Source organism: Eulemur rufifrons, chromosome 6 (genome assembly GCF_041146395.1).
Source record: "Eulemur rufifrons isolate Redbay chromosome 6, OSU_ERuf_1, whole genome shotgun sequence".
Classification (NCBI taxonomy): Eukaryota; Metazoa; Chordata; class Mammalia; order Primates; family Lemuridae; genus Eulemur; species Eulemur rufifrons.
In genome coordinates this window covers 102,326,232-102,343,397 of record NC_090988.1, presented here as the reverse complement: position 1 = coordinate 102,343,397, position 17,166 = coordinate 102,326,232, and the positions used below count along the sequence as shown (strand labels likewise).

General features: G+C 54.5%; 1 pseudogene; it reads left to right on the top strand.

The window, feature by feature from the left end:
- Positions 1-3,074: 3,074 nt before the first annotated feature.
- Positions 3,075-4,000, top strand: LOC138385041 (SR-related and CTD-associated factor 4-like; annotated as a pseudogene).
- The last annotated feature ends 13,166 nt before the right edge of the window (positions 4,001-17,166 follow it).

Below are 17,166 nucleotides of genomic sequence, written 5' to 3'. Positions count from 1 at the left end.
AATGGCCAAGTTTTACCACGGAAGCAGGAAAACTTGCCTTTAGGCTTGAGAAATGTTTCCCGTTAGGCGTATGAGTTGGTAGAAGAGAGCCAGAAACACTGTTACTGTCCTGTGACGCTACTGTTGCCCACTCCTCACAGGAAACAGTGCCTTCTGCCATGGCCGTGACCTTTCTTCACGTGCCCAGAGAGCACCTGCCACACCCGGCCTCGACACACGCCTGCCTCTGCCTCTCAGAACATGCACGCGGGCTCCTCCCCGCAACCCGCAGCTAAGCCTCCTCCAGATGGCGGGTCTCACCCCTCTACAAGCAGCAGCTGCGGGGAGAGGGGGTGGTTCTTAGGATGAAATGGTATAAATATTTTCGTTTAAGACAAAATGTTTCAAGACACGAATTTTAAATATAATGTAATATGAAGTCCCAAAAGTCACCTTGTTGGAAGGTGTTTTGGCCTTTAGAGCTCAGTGCAGGTCGCGGCTAAAACATACCAACAGCTGAGCGTGTCCGAGCTTCCAAGCGCAGGTCGGAGGCCAACGTGGGGTCGCTGCAGGATTCTCAGAAGGAGGATGAGTCTGAGTGGTGTCCCCAAATTTCCACTCTGCCTGCATGGTGGGAAATGCTTGGGAAGGGGACATTAAGGTCAACTCATCTTGAAACTAATTTGTGTCTTCAAAAAATTAAAAGAGGCCGGGCGCGGTGGCTCACGCCTGTAATCCTAGCTCTCTGGGAAGCCAAGGTGGGCGGATCGTTTGAGCTCAGGAGTTCGAGACCAGCCTGAGCAAGAGCGAGACCCCACCTCTAAAAATAGAAAGAAATTATATGGACAGCTAAAAATATATATAGAAAAAATTAGCCGGGCATGGTGGCGCATGCCTGTAGTCCCAGCTACTCGGGAGGCTGAGACAGGAGGATCGCTTGAGCCCAGGAGTTTGAGGTTGCTGTGAGCTAGGCTGACGCCACGGCACTCACTCTAGCCTGGGCAACAGAGTGAGACTCTGTCTCAAAAAAAAAAAAAAAAAAAAAAAAATTAAAAGAAACAATGATTCTTTTGTACAAAGAAGACATTACCATTAACACATTGGTGGACGTTCTGTAAACACACACACACACATGTGGACACACACGCACACGCATGCACACGCAGCATTTCAAGCTGCTGTCACTTGTCAGGATGGGACTATTGCCTCATAATCAATTAACGCTCTTTGTAATTATGGGGAAACATCTACTGTCTAATACTGCGGCCTGACTAACAGGCTGATCCCTGGGATATCGAATCACTCAGATTTTAATATTTTAATAGAAGCCCTAACAGTTTAGAAAACATCATTTTGGGCCAGGCACGGTGGCTCACGCCTGTAATCCTAGCACTCTGGAAGGCCGAGGCAGGTGGATCACTCGAGGTCAGGAGTTTGAGACCAGCCTGAGCAAGAGCGAGACCCTGTCTCTACTAAAAATAGAAAGAGATTATCTGGCCAACTAAAAATATATATAGAAAAAATTAGCCGGGCATGGTGGCACATGCCTGTAGTCCCAGCTACTCGGGAGGCTGAGGCAGGAGGATTGCTTGAGCCCAGGAGTTTGAGGTTGCTGTGAGCTAGGCTGACGCCACGGCATTCACTCTAGCCCAGGCAACAAAGCGAGACTCTGTCTCAAAAAAAGAAAAGAAAGCATCATTTTGATGTGATGAGTAGATCTGTAATGTTTAAAACTCCTTGTAGAATCTACAAAATGCAGATTTCGAGGGGAAAGGAACTGGAAAAAAGGCAAAGAAAGACGCTATTGGACGTCCGCATCCAGGCACGACGGAGCGACAGGGAGACAAAACCTCCCAGGTAGACAGCGCGAAACCTGGACAAGGTGCGCGAAACCGCCGTGCTCGGACACTGGCAGCACAGCACTTTCGAAGGTTCCCCTAAGAGAGGGTGGCCTTTGGTGTCCCCGCTTTCTCCCTGCAGTCAGACTATGAACTCTGGGTACAGGGAGGGACACTTGAAAGAGGCCCTGAATCAAGTCCATCCCGAGGGGAGGCAGGAGGACTCAGAGCTCGGGTGGCCACGGAGGCCGGCAGTGCCGTGCGGGGCACAGCTGTGAAAGAATTTCCTGACACATTTCTTGTAGCATCCATGGTCTGCCGCAATAAACTCTCTCTGTCTCTAGGGGTCTGGGAAAGTCTTCCTCCCCTACTTCTGAAGGAGTGTGCGTGGGTGTGCATGGGAGTGAGTGGGTGTTATTCCATTTCTGCATATTAAACTAGCCTTGCACACCTGGAATAAATCCCACTCACACAGGAGCCCTGTCGATGTCGTGGTGCAGTGTGGGGACGGCAAGTGTTCTACAGTGTTTTGCTTCAATCTCAGTGTATTAGTGGGCCTGCATCCCGGGACCGTGACCCTCACAAGTATTTCCCAGTGGTGTCGCCTTTACCCCTTGGGGGGACAAGAAGGTTAGAGGGGCTGGCGCTGGGGCAAACACCATCTCGCAGGTGGGACAAGGCTCTGGAAAACTCGAGATGCCAGTTCTGTGGGTGAGGATGTGGAGGGTGGCCCGGGAGACCCAGTGGAGAGAGAAATCGGAACAGCCTTGGGTGGGGCGGCGAGAGGAGGCTTCGGGAGTTAGAGAGGGCAGGAAGGAAAGAACCACAGGCCAAGGGCTTATGCTACGCACAGTGTTTATTTAGGGGGTCCAGGGTCAGGTCCTGACATGCAGAGGGCCACAGAGATTAAGGGTTCAAACTCCTGAAAGAAGGGGCAGCTCTCAGGGTCCCAGGAGTCTGAGCCACCTCCAAGGCCTCTGCGGGCCAGTTTGGATCTTCAGTGAGGGGGACTAGGGAGGGGAGTTCAGGAGGAGACGTGGGCGAATGAGCCAGAGGGGTGTCAGCCAGTAGGCCAGCAGCCCTGGGCCTGCCCCATCTCGACGACGTGTTGCAGGAGCTGCTGCGTGGAGAGGACGACACCAGGGAGTGAGGGAGGAGAAGCACGAGCCCAGGGCAAGGACGGGTGGCCTGGCACCTGCATGAGTACGGGCCACCTGGGGCCTGGGGTCAGAGCCTCAGATCTTGCATTGGCAGCAAATGGGGACACAGCAGCTGGACTGGGAGCAGCTGGACTGGGAGCAGCTGGACTGGCAGCAGCTGGACTGCGAGCAGCAGGGTTTGCAGCAGCTGGACTGGCAGCAGGATGACCCACAGCCCCCTTTGGACCCCCCACAGGACCCACAGCCCCCTTTGCCAGAGCTGGAGCAGGAACAGGCTGGCACACAGCAGCACACGGGCTTGCAGCAGCAGACAGGGACACAGCAGCTGGAGCCGCAGCCCCCACAGCTGGAGCCGCAGCCCCCACAGCCGGAGCCGCAGCCCCCACAGCCAGAACTGCAGCCCCCACAGGACCCACAGGCCCCCTTGGAACCCCCACAGGAGCCACAGCCCCCCTTAGAGCCCCCACAGGACCCACAGCCCCCCTTAGAGCCCCCACAGGACCCACAGCCCCCCTTGGAGCCCCCACAGGACCCACAGCCCCCTTTGCCAGAGCTGGAGCAGGAACAGGCTGGCACACAGCAGCACACGGGCTTGCAGCAGCAGACAGGGACACAGCAGCTGGAGCCGCAGCCCCCACAGCCGGAGCCGCAGCCCCCACAGCCGGAGCCACAGCCCCCACAGCCGGAGCTGCAGCCCCCACAGCCGGAGCCGCAGCCCCCACAGCTGGAGCCACAGCCCCCACAGCCGGAGCCGCAGCCCCCACAGCTGGAACCGCAGCCCCCACAGCCGGAGCCGCAGCCCCCGGAACAGCCACAGCAGCCCATGGTTCTGGTGGGTTGAGGAGAAGCAGGTGGGAGGAGCAGGTGGGAGGAGCAGGTGAGAGGCAGGTGCAGGTGTGGAGCCTCCTGAGCCCGGGCCCTTTATACTCCGGCCCAGGGTCAGGTGTGGGGCTGGCACATGATCACTTCCTGGTTCCTGTTTGTGCCCTGGGTCCAGGGCTCTCTCCTGTGTTGCTTTCCTGAGCACTCATGTTGTCACTGTGCTTTTCTGGAATGTGCTGTCAGGTGGGTCCGGAGCGCTGCTCCTCCGTAAACAGGCGCAAGGGCCCAGCTGCCAGGGCCCCTCCTCAGGGCGCTGTGAGCAGCACAGAGGAAGCCGCTCCGCCCTGGGGACGTCGGTCCTGCTCAGGGACCCTGGGCCCAGGGCTCTGGCCCCCCTGGGCTGTGCCCTCTCCTGAAGCCACTCCCGCGCTGGGGAAGAGCCCGCCTGTCCCTTCTCTCAGGAGGTCCTGGCGGGGCTGTTTCTTGGGGTCCGGGGACCCGCGCTTAGCTCTCAGGTCGGCAGCGTCCTTTTCCGTGGAAGGCTGGGCTGGAAGATTCGAGAACTGGCTGAGACTACGGACTGTAAGTGCTTTTCCCAAAATGTTGCTAGTTGTTCCCCGTGGAAGGTCTGCTCCTGTGATAACAGGTGTCTGTTCCAGGCCTTTCCGACAGTCGCCCGGGTGGGAGGGTGGACAGAGGAAACACAGGATGCCCAGTGACACTCGACTCTCAGATGAGCAAAGAATACCCTTGAGTATAACTGTGCTCCGAGTGTGACACGGGGAACTGTCACATCTGCGCTCAGGACAGGAGTGGGACCCGGCCATGCGCCCAGTGCTGTTCCTCCTGCCGCCGCCTGGCGTCACTGTTGGGAGCCGTCCCCGCAGTCGGCAGCTGAGGGGGCTTCCTGGCAGCTGCAGGGACCCTGGCAGAGGCCCTTCCAGGGAAGAAGAGAGGGTGCCCCGCCGGACGCCCTGCCCGCAGCTCCTCGCCACCTGCCCTCCGGGTCCACTCACGCTGAGGAACGCCCTTGGGGAGCAAGTTCCCAAATGGCCATTGCCCGAGTTCAAGCAATCTCTGTGAGCCCCTGAACTCAGGCTAGCAGGCTCGGGAAGGGGTGTAGACACTAGCTGGCAGGGGCGACTACCTCCTGCGGGGTAGGTTGTTGGGGACCCCCCCCCCCACCCTCGTGTCCTGGGGCCGGATCTCAGGGAGGGACACAGCTGACCAGAGATCAGTCCTGGGTCTGCCCCGCCCTGGCCGAGGCAGCTTCCTGCAGCCCCTGTGTCCGGGCATGGCAGGGGTGCGGGGGTCCGTGCTGGACGCAGCTCATTAAACGCCACAGCCGACTCCGGGCACGGCCCTCGGGCAGCCCCTCCCTGGGATGGCAGGGGACTTATTGACTGACTTGCTTTTTCACTTTGGGGACTTCTTGACGTTTGTGGGCCTTTGTTCTTCTCGGTCCATTGTTTACCTGTAGGGTCACCGCCTTGAACAAAGGGGCCCAGGACCGCGCAGGCAGGAGGGACTCCCAAAACCTTCCAGCCGCTCCGTCAGCACAGCAGCGACCTGGTGTCCCCCGCAGCGAGCAGTGTTAGAGCGTGTCCCCTGCAATGCGTGCACGGGAGTAAGGTACCCGCGCGCCTTCCTAGTCATGCTGCATATTAGCTACTTTAATTTTCTCATCTTTTTTGCTGAGAACACACATACATGTTTTCATACGTTCTCCTGTGCTCCCAGCATCCAGACCCGGAGGGTTTACAGGTGGGATCCAACACAGCTTCCTCCCTTCTTTAAATTTCAGGGATAAAACAAAAGGCAAAGCTGAGCAGGTCCTTCCGCAAGGCTCCTGTGCCTTAGATTTCAAACCTCAGTAAGGACCGTAAAACAAAGAAAATTCATTATTAACAACAATGCACAATTTCTAAACCAAATATGAGAAGAACCAAATATGGTCATTAAAAATCACATCAGAACCAAACAGGGTTCACTCCAATAATACCAGGGTGGCTCAGCACCAGATCATGTGATTTATAACAGCAGAACAATGGCTTGAGGGAGAGAAGAATTCGCATGATCCATCTCAGCATATGTAGCAAAAAGTTTGATAAAATCCATTGGGACGTCCCTGCCCAGAAGCCGAGGGACAAAAGGACCCTTTAACTTGATAAAATCTATCAATCAAACCCCCATAGCAAGCATCATGTTTAATTAAGTAACTTTAGATACATTCTCTCTAAATTTTTAAATAAGATCTAGCTACCCTCCGTCACCGCTGGGGGAAAGGACAAATTATTAGTCGCTTGCAGATGACAAGTTCATCTACAAGGGAGACCGTCAAAATTGACAGAAATAAACTTAGAACAAGAATTCAGCAAGTTTACAGAAAAGCAGGTCAATATCCAAAAACCAACAGTCTCCTACAGAGGGGACTAAAAATGAGATAATGTCAAACTGAAAAAAGGACATTTGTCCACTGTGTAGCAATGTTCCTAATCTGCCGAGACCTCACCTGAACTGCTGGGCAGGGCAGAGACCTTCAGGGATGTGACGCACCTGGCGAGAGACGTTGCCGCAGACACAGCAGGAAGCGTGTGTGACGGGGACATCACCAGTCAGCGACAATAGCTATGGTGACAGCTCACAGACGAGGCGTTTCCCACAGGGCAGGAATTCTGAATGTGTTTGTGCATTGCCTCGTTGAATCCTCACAGCAAACCCCCCAGATAGGTGCTGTCTTTAATCCTTTCTCACAGATGGGAAGACTGCCGCACCCCAAAAGCCTGCACCCCAGTCACACGATGCCGCAGGAGGGAGGTCACGCTGGCGTGGACCTCGCGGCGGGCAGGTGGGGGCCCGAGTGGGTCTGTGACTCCGGGTACGGAGAGTGTGGGGTCGCCTGTGCCATCAGCGCCACACGTGAGGGAGAAATGGGACTAGGTTTATAGAAAGATGTGATTTCATTTTTAGGAATGTAAATTCAGTATTCTGCAAGAGAAAGGAATGAAATAAGATCTATTGCACAACACATATGTCAATTTAAAGCTAACTTTTAAAAACCAAATGTTTTTGAGGATGTACAAATACGTATAGATGTATTTGACATATATTAGTGTCGGTTATTGGGTTCATTTTTAGAGCAGAAAGGGGCAGGAGTAGGGACTGGGGAAGAAAGGGGGACCACGGAGCGAGAGACCTTGCGAGGACAGCGAGCCCCAAATGGCAGGGGTGGTAATTAGGGAGGGTTAAAGGTGCCTTGCTCCTCCTCCCCTGGGGACGGGTGAGATGGCAGGGGGCCCTTCCAGAAGCCTCTGCTGGGGCATGGCCATGTGACCCGCGCGAGCCAGTGGGCGGAGAGCCCGGTGTGCCTCCGCAGTTTCCCACGTTCTCTCTTTCTCGCCCGCGGGGACCAGCCTTGTGCTCAGCAGAGGCTGCAGCTTGGCTCTGAGTCCCAGAGTGAGGAAGCTGAGACTAGGGCCACCAGCTGACCTGCAGTGGCTGTCACATGAGCAGAAGGAAGCCTGTGTTGTGGGAAGTCACTGAAATGTGGAGGTGGCTTGTTTGGGCGGCATAATCGGTCTGTCCTCATTGACCCAGAAACCTCCCCAACAAAGCACAGCGCGGTGGCCGCGGTCCCTGGCAGGAGGTGGGTGGAAAGGAAACCGCCCAGAGGCTGGAAGGTGGTTGTGATGCACCAAGGGAGACTGTCCCAGGCCAGGCGTTGCTCGGGAGAGGTCAGAAAACACAGTGCCACTTCTGTGTCACTTGTCGAGGCTCACTTACCAGCACATTCTGAGAAAGGGGCTGGCAGAGAACCGGCTGCTTTGCAAGGCAGAAGGAAAGACTAGAGACACCTAGAAGTGTGGGAACCCGCAGAGTTCGCAGTCCCGGCTGGTGCTGGTGACACTGAGAAAGCTTTGAGCACCATAGGACAATGGCTGTGGTGTTAATTAGCCTGTCCTGTGCCTAAGGACGAGGGACATCCTAGCCCGAGCCCAGGGCTGTCCGTACGTCCTCCTCCGTCTACGGTCTCTGCACGTCTTTGCCATTTCCTCATTGAGTTGTTTTAGTTTGTTGATTTGTTTGTTTTCATGTATGTTTTGCTTTTGAGTGTGAGAGTTCCTTATATATTCTAGACTTACGTGTTCTAGGCCTTTGTCAGAGATGTGGTTTGTGACTGTTTGGGCCATGGGGCCGTGGTGACGGGCTGCCCGAGTCACAGAGTGGGAAGCAGACCCCAGGTGTCTCGTGATGGGGGCAGCAGGAGCCGTTTCCGCCCCTGAGGTCGTGTGTGGCTTGTTCTGCAGCGTAAGCACCCGCCCTGCGGGCACTGGGCAGGCCGCGGGCTGGCAGAGACGGTGCCAGGAGAGGCCATTTCCATGTGTCTCTATAGCAGCCCACACTGTGTTAGACAGCGCTCTCCAGAAAGCCGGAACACGTCGGAGTGTGACAGGGAGATGACAGATTTATTGTGGGGAAGGACCTCACGCAGCCCCCGAGGCTGAGGAGCCCGTGCCCTGCTGTCTGCAGCTGAAGACGCGGGTCGGGTGGGGCGAAACTGAGCTCGAGTCCAGGGGCACCAGGGCAGCGGGTGGTGCGAGTCTCGGTCCACGGGCAGGAGAAGACGGATGTCCCTGCCCAAACAGTCAGGCAGAGGCCACGCTGTCCCTTCCTCTGCTTCTTTTCTGTTCAGGTCCCCGTGGATGGGAGAAGGTCTGCCCACATGGGGACCATCTGCTTCATTGCATCACGGACCCAAATGCTTGTCTCATCCAGAGACACCGTCACACCCCAGAGACAATGGTTGGCTCGATACCTGGGCACGTCAGCATTCACTCAAGTTGTCAGGTGGACGTATCCATCACATACACCACCCTGATCGAGGACTTCAGTAGGGATGACAGAAGTTTTTAACTCATATAGAAAAATGTATTTATCATCTCAGAGAAGTATAGCCTAAGCAAGGCCACAAATTTTCTAATTATGAAGGAAAAGATGGATGAATTGGTAAATTAAAATTTAAAAACTCAAGAGTTTCTGTTTGAAAAAGGAAACCGTTAAAAGAACATCAAGACCAGCCCTCAAGTAGGAGGTTCTTGCATAGAAACCACCAACCCCAGCTCAGCACGCGGATGGTGTGACGAGCTCATGCAAACCAGCAGGAAAGGAAACAACTCAACAGAAAAACAAGGAACAGACGTGGGCAGGCGATGGCCACAAGAGACAAAGGCCTTGTTACTGTGGTCGCTGTCCCTGAGCCGGACTCCATGTCCCCTGGTGCAGGGCTGCAGGGAGGCCGTAGTCCTCAGTCAGAGCTCCGGCCCCGCTCCGGCCTTCTCTGCCACGTGCACCTCTGAGGCTCTCTCCAGGCCCTACCCCGTGCCTGGTCACATGTCCCTGTGTCTGGTGCACCATACTGGGCTCAGTGTGGAGGCAGGAAGGGCTCTCTGCTGTCGTGGTCCAGCCACAGGCCTAGGGGGGCTCTCGGTACCTAAGCCTCAGGAATGGGGCTTTTAGAGCAGCTCTTGATATCCAACCTTTGTCTTAGCTCTCCCTGTGGCCCTGGGCAGCAGCATCCACCCTTCCCGTGGCACTAGGACATTTCCATTTGGCGTTAGGGTTGGGTCCTGGCCCAGGACACGTTCCTGTCCTGTCTCAGGCATTGAGAACTTTTCCATTTTCTGGTATGTCCCTGTCCTCAGCACAATGTGCCTGTGCTGTTGCCTTAAGGAAAAGATAAAATGACCCACATTGAACTTCTGGGATGAAAATGACAATGTGTGAACTTGAAAATATATTGGATGGGACTAATGGCAGATTCTATTTTGCTTAAAGAAAAATATGTGGATCTTGCAGAAAGCAATAGAAACTGCCCAGAATGAATCATGGAGACAAAAGAGAATAAAATACCTGAAAATAGGATCAGTGGGCTGTGTAACAAATGCAGTCTGTCTAATGCACTGGGAGTTGGATCCGGCAAAGAAAGAAAAGACAGAAAATATATTTAAAGAAATGTTCCTATGTGCTCCAATATTCAAGAAAACAGTAAACCCACAGTTCAAATAAGTTTGGCAAACTCCAAACACTAAAAACATGAAGGAAAAAAACTTCAGGCACAAAATGATTAAATTCTTTAAAACTGGTGACACAGAGAAAACCCTACGGGCAGCAGGGGAAAGGCATGCGGCCCTGGGAGGTGGGGCAAAGGCAGGGGACAGCAGACGTCTTCACGGAAACAGTGCCAACAGCACAACGCTGGAACCCGGTCTCCAAAATACTGAAGGAGAAAATGGCAACCTAGAATCCGACACCAAGCAGACATGTCTTTCAAACACAGGTGACAAGGACTTTCCAGACACTGAAATGCTGAATTCGTCATCAGATTTACATTTCCAGAAAATGCAAATATGGTCCCCACAGTGACGGACAGACCTGACATGATAATTATGTGGGAAACACATGAGGAATTCTCTTACTACTCACATCTCCTTAAAATGTGATTGTTTAAACAACAGCAACCATGAGGAGTGTGGGTTTATAACATGTGCTCGTAATGTGTACACCAAGATAGTGTAAAGGCGTAGCAAGGACACAGGCAGGAGTGTACAGGAAATTCATGACGCGGTGTGCGAAGTCCTGTAGGAATACTTGGTGCCGGACTGAGATGAATTAAAGATGAATGTGTTCAAATTTCCATCAGGAATTTTGTTTCTTTAAAAGTTGGTTGAGACTCCCATTTCTGCCCAGAGAGGGAGAAACAGAGACGAGCTTCTCAGAACATCTCAGCCAGTGTCCTCCACCGTGTTCATAACCTAAAAAGAAAACTCCTATGATGCTCTCAATGTCTGCAGAAAAATCCATTCCTGATAAACACTCCCAGTCGACCAGGAGCAGAAGAAAAGTCCTCAACTTGATAAACGGCCTCTATGAGAAGACTCCAGCTGAGGTCCCCCCCGCTGTGAGAGCCCAAATGCCGTCACCACAACAGCGGGAACAGGGGGACATCTGCTCCCCCCATCTGCTCCAGGCGGCACTGGGGCCCGGCCAGCGCGGTGGGGAAGGGAGGAAGCAGGCTGGGAAGCAGGAGGCTGTCCTCACGGCAGCCACGTCCGTCTGTAGAAACTTCCCCCCTCCTACTCAACACCTGTTAGAACCAATAACTCAGCGAAACCAGAGGATACAAACTCAAGACCCAAGAATCAATGCTATTTCTACGTACTAAAAACGAACCTAGGAAAATAAAACTCTAAAACAATGTAAAATACTTAGATAAAAAATTAACAAAGTATGTGCAAGAATTCTATATTAAGAAGCCCCAACAATTGCTGAGAGAAGTTTCAAGAGATGGAAATGAATGGACAGAGACACATCTCGTGCCATGTGGAGGGCTCCTTGTCGCTAAGATGTCATTTCCCCCGGTTGACACGTAGACTCCACACAATGCTGCCCTAAGTCACAGATGGATTTTGGGGGTTGAGATTGGCCAGTGGGTTCTAAACTGTAGTTAGAAAAGCACAGGAACTGCAAGAACGGAACAATCTGGGGAGAGAAGAGGGCGGGTCCAGGTCTCGGTCCTGGACCTCACAGCTTCCCATCGCGTCTCGGGCCGGCGTGTCCTGGCGCCGGGAAGGGGGGAGCGCGTGTGCGGAACAGAAAACAGGCTCCCACGTGTGTCCTGACCTTCCCTGAAGGCCCTCAGGACTTCAGTGGGACGAGGAAGCTCTTGTCCTCAAATGCCGCTGGAACAATTGGATGAATGTGGCAACACGAACCCCGGCTGCCTCCCAGGGCAAACAAGAATTTGTTTCAGATCCATCCTAGGACGAAACACGAAGCCAAAACTCCACTGTTTCTAGAAGCAAAGCGAGGAGATTTTTCAGAGAGGTCACAGCAAAGACAAAAGTGTTCAATCAGACTTCAAAATCAAAAACTCTTCCCTATTAAAAGAAATTATTAGTAAGCTACTGATAAGGTAACCCCCTACGAGGAGAAAATCACGTGTGTGTATCTATCTATCTATCTATGCCAAAGCACTTTGTGTTGCCAGAAATCAGAGCTCCAACTCCTCAATAACAAAAGTGGACACTTTTAACAACCCTATTTAACAAGAAATTTGTACACATAATGAACACACGAGAAGATTCCCACAGACATGAGTCATCAGAGAAAGGCAAACCGACACCACCGTGCGATACGTTTCACCCCCGCGCAGACGCTGGAATGTAAAAAGCCGACGGCAGCGACACCGACAGCCGCGTGGAACGACCGAGGCTCCAGCCGTGGCTGGGCAGAGTTGGAAACGGCATCACCAGGTTGAAAACCGTCGGTGTCCCATAAAGTCACACACACAGCCCGCTACGGTCCTGCACGTCCAGTCCGACCTGTTTACCCAAAGACATAAAAACTAAGTTCACAACAGGACTTGCACACAGTGTCTCATCTGCCACAGCCCCGAAACCGAGAGCGATTCACATGTCCGTGCACAGGGCAGGGGAGCCCGGTGGAGCGCACTCTTACGTGGAACACTGCTCAGTGATTAAATGACGAAGGACACGTCACGGATGTGCAGAACAACGTGACACCGTTGCGAGAAAGAAACCAGCGCGAATGTGTGGCGATCGCACGCGCACGGTGTTGGACGGCGGACCCAGGACGGCAGAGGAGCGTGTGCCCAGGGCCGGGCCGGGCTGGGCAGGAGGGGGAACATGTGCACTTCATAGATGTAAGTTTTACCTCGAATAAAAATTAAAAGTGTGATTTTAGAAAACTAAAGTCATTAGAGGGGTTGGCTGATCACACATTGTCCCTTCAAAGACAGTGAATCTCAAGTGCGCGAGTTGACTCCTGGCATTTTGCAAACATTCCAAAGAAAACTGCCACTCACAAGCCTGGAAGGAGGGTTCGCACCTGCGCGGAGCTGCCGCCAGCTGGTGGGTCTGCTCCTGCCCGGGAGGGGGGGCCGGCCAGGAGGGGGGACGAGGAGCCGGGAATGTGCGATTGGAGGAAAACCACGTTCCTCAAAGTTTTGTTTTGCAAGTTTAACAAAACAGGTACCCGGGTAGTGTGGAGTGCTGGGACTAGAGATCGGCTTCTTCCAGCTTAATGCCTTTTTGATTTTTTTACATAAATGATAACAAATTGATTTTTAAGGAGGGAAATAAAAACACTGTGCCCAGGAGCTGGAGGATCTATTTCAATAAGGAGAAATGGGACATGGAGGACAGTGGGTCACCAGGCGGCCCAGCCGTGACCGTCCCAGGGGTCCAGGCAGCCCCTGAACAGGCAGCTCAGCCGTTTCTCCAAAGGGAAACAGCTTCCAGGAAACGCCCAAATTTAGACATGAAAGACAGCGGACCTTGGTGGAGCTCATGACAGCTCACGCCACTGTGAAGAGACAAAAATAACACTTGTGCAGGTGAAATGGCGTAAACACAAGAGGGAAGTAATCATGTGTTCAGTGTAAACACCTGGGCAGGGGTATAAAGGGTACGGGCTCAGGAGGCTCCACACTTGCACCTCCCTCTCACCTGCTCCTCTCACCTGCTCCTCCCACCTGTTCCTCTTCAACCCACCAGAACCATGGGCTGCTGTGGCTGTTCCGGGGGCTGCGGCTCCGGCTGTGGGGGCTGCAGCTCTAGCTGTGGGGGCTGCGGCTCCGGCTGTGGGGGCTGCGGCTCTAGCTGTGGGGGCTGCGGCTCCGGCTGTGGGGGCTGCGGCTCCAGCTGCTGTGTCCCTGTCTGCTGCTGCAAGCCCGTGTGCTGCTGTGTGCCAGCCTGTTCCTGCTCCAGCTCTGGCAAAGGGGGCTGTGGGTCCTGTGGGGGCTCCAAGGGAGGCTGTGGGTCCTGTGGGGGCTCTAAGGGGGGCTGTGGGTCTTGTGGAAGCTCTAAGGGGGGCTGCGGCTCCAGCTGTGGGGGCTGTGGTTCCAGCTGTGGGGGCTGCGGTTCCAGCTGTGGGGGCTGTGGCTCCGGCTGTGGGGGCTGCGGCTCCAGCTGCTGTGTCCCTGTCTGCTGCTGCAAGCCCGTGTGCTGCTGTGTGCCAGCCTGTTCCTGCTCCAGCTCTGGCAAAGGGGGCTGTGGGTCCTGTGGGGGTTCCAAAGGGGGCTGTGGGTCATCCTGCTCCCAGTCCAGCTGCTGCAAACCCTGCTGCTCCCAGTCCAGCTGCTGCCAGTCCAGCTGCTCCCAGTCCAGCTGCTGCCAGCCCTGCTGCTCCCAGTCCAGCTGCTGTGTCCCCATCTGCTGCCAGTGCAAGATCTGAGGCTCTGGCCCCAGCCCTCGATGTCCCCTGTGGGTCCTCATCTCCCGACAATGGCAGGAGTCCCCAAGACCACTCCAGCTCACCTCTGGAGCCTTCGTCAGCCAGCGTGTGGAAGCTGAATCTCTGCACTGAGGGAGACCCAGTGCTCCTGGTGTAGGAGACAGACACCGTTCACCTGGCGGGCTCAGGGGTCTCCTGTCCTCAGGGAATCAGGAGTCCCATTTCTTTGCTCCCCATGTCCAGCCTCCGAGGCCCCGGCCCCTGCACCCTGTCATGCTCTGGCAGGACCTGGAATCAGGGACATGAGGGACTCCCGGCCACACACCCTCTGGAGCTGCTCCACCTCCCAGACCTCCTCATCTGTCTGCCCTGGGATGCCAGCGAGACCCCCGTGCCGGGGCAGGCGGCAGCCAGTGGAGCCCCCAAACCTGGGAGCCCCGGAGCTGTCAGCTCCTTTTGCCACAAGAGTTGGTCGAGCCCTAGGCCGTCTCTGCTTGCCCTGCCCTTTCTGACTGTGTCTGTGAGGCTCGAGCTGCACCCTTGAGTCCTTAATAAACCTCGTCCGCCCACACTGCTGTCTCCCTGTTTATTATTCTAATGTCTTCTGTGGAAGTCGCCAGATTCAAAGTAGCGCCACTTCACCACTTGTATGAAATTCTGGCAAATGCAGCCAGACGGCCATCAGGGGTGGGGGGCTGTTGAGCTCAGTTTGCCCAATAACAGGGATTAGTTCTAGATCCCAAACCGCAAGTCCCTGCGTGAGTCACATGGCACAGCTGGCAGCTCAGGGACACTTGCCGCTGCACAGGACACTTGCCCACAGAGTTCCCGACTCTGGGGTTCCACGTCCTGCCCAGCAGCTGCCGACTGTCTCCAGGCAGCAGCTCTCAGCCCCGTGAGTCGCTGTCGGCGCCAATGAGCTTCCTTTAGAACAGCCTGTGCAACCTCCTCTTTCCCACCAAAACCCCACCGAGTCCTGGCTTCTCTGCACTGACCGGAGCGTCCTGGTCTGTGCGGGCGTCCCAGACGCACTTCTGCTTCCTGCGTGCTGTTCCCAGATGAAATCCAATTTCCTTGGAGATTTGTCTTTCTCTGTCTTTATATCAACATTGATCAGAGTCCTCCCGTCCCCGGCCTGATTCCACCCGTGATGCTCCGAGTGCAAGTTCACGTCACGAAGCCTCCGCCGGCCCCTCTGCTCCTGTGACCGCCCTCACGGCACCTGCACGGGTAGGCGGAGGACGGGACCTGGTAGGCAGGAGCAACACCACCCTGCGCCAGAATCTCAGAGCCTTTGGGAGAATCTGGACACTGAGGCAGAGAGAGAGCACAGGAGACCAGTAGCCCCGTGCCGTGTGGAGGAGGTTTGCCAAGAGAACTTGTGGTTCAGGCTTCAAATGACCATCTGGCGGGGGACAGGGCCCAGGCGACGTCTCGGCAGAGAAGTTCCACCTGCGGCCTGAGGGCTGCGGAGGGTTTGGCCAAGCAAAGGGAGCCCGAGTGTGGTGCGGGGAGGGGGCTGCAAGCGCTGGGGGCGTTTGACTTGTCATGAGGGGTCGGGCAGAGTCTGAACAGGCTCCTTCTCATGGATCCCGGGAGCCTTGGTGTCACGGGAAGGTGTCCTGAGACCTTGACTCCAACCCGTGGAGAGCGCTGAGAAACTGAGGCGTGGCACCGAGGTGACCAGGCGCAGCTGTGCAGACGCCAGGCTGGGGGCCGGAGGGGAACGGATCAGAGACACTGCAGGGACCCGGAGGTCAGCGGGGGCGACAGTTTGAGCAGCCAGTAACCGACAGGACCAGGAGAGGTGGCAGGAGGTAAGCGCAGCCCCGCAGGACGTACCACTGGCTGCTCGTGTGCGAGCCGGGTCCCGCCAGGGGGGCAGAAGCAGCAGGAGGACATATGTGGACACACACACTATATTACAGACATGTGGATATGCACACTGTACTATAGCACGTGGACACACACCCTGTACGATGGACGCATGGACACACACACTGTATTACAGACACGTGGATATGCACACTGTACTATAGCACGTGGACGCACACCCTGTACGATGGACGCATAGACACACACACTGTATTACAGACACGTGGACACACACACTGTACGATGGACACATGGACACACACACTGTATTACAGACACGTGGACGCACTATACTACAGACACGTGGACACACACACTGTACTACAGACACGTGGACACGCATATTGTATTACAGACACATGGACATGCACACTGTATGACTGGCACATGGATATACACACTGTATTACACACACACAGACACGCACACTGTACCATAGACACGTGGACACACACACTCTATTGCAGACACCTGGACATGCACACTGTACTACAGAGAGGTGGACACGCACACTACAGTATAGACACACAGATACGCACCCTGTATTACAGACAGACACACTCACACACGTGCATACATAAATATACTCATACACTCACTCACGTATACGCATTTTGCTACAGGACGTTGACTTCCACAGTCTTGGTGTGGTTAAGCAGTGTCCCTAAGGCCATCCCCACAGCCGACGTGGAACACGGGGTCCAGAGCAGGACCTGTTTTAAGGCATTCAGTTTGCAGGCGTGTGCGACGGCAGCCACGTAAACAAATCCGGGCATCACGGCTGGTGGCTCTGCAGCCAGCTCCCTGCCTGGTGACACCTCGCAGGGACACTGCTCTTCCTCCATGGGACCCCGTTATGGAGGGACGTCTGTGCGCACGATGGAGACAGTCACCCTGACCCCAGGAATGATGGCATCCTCAAAACTTACTTGAACCGTTTACCTCATTTCATTTCATTTTTTTACTTTGTAAAAAAATTTTTAATCATCATCTTGCCATTTAAACATCAAAGTTATGTCAATGTTTAAGGATAAACAGGGCAGTTAAAATAACATGTCTTGGAAACTGAGCCACAGTTTTAACTGCCAGCACTACGCTCTGCTCTTGGTAGAGTCGTCTGTGTTTCTTCTTTTACATCCCCATTACCAACTCTGGCCATGCTGACTTCTGTGGTAGTAAATCGATCTCGGGGAAAGTCAGGTCTTCCTCAAGAGAGTCAGGATTCGCTGAGGCAGTCG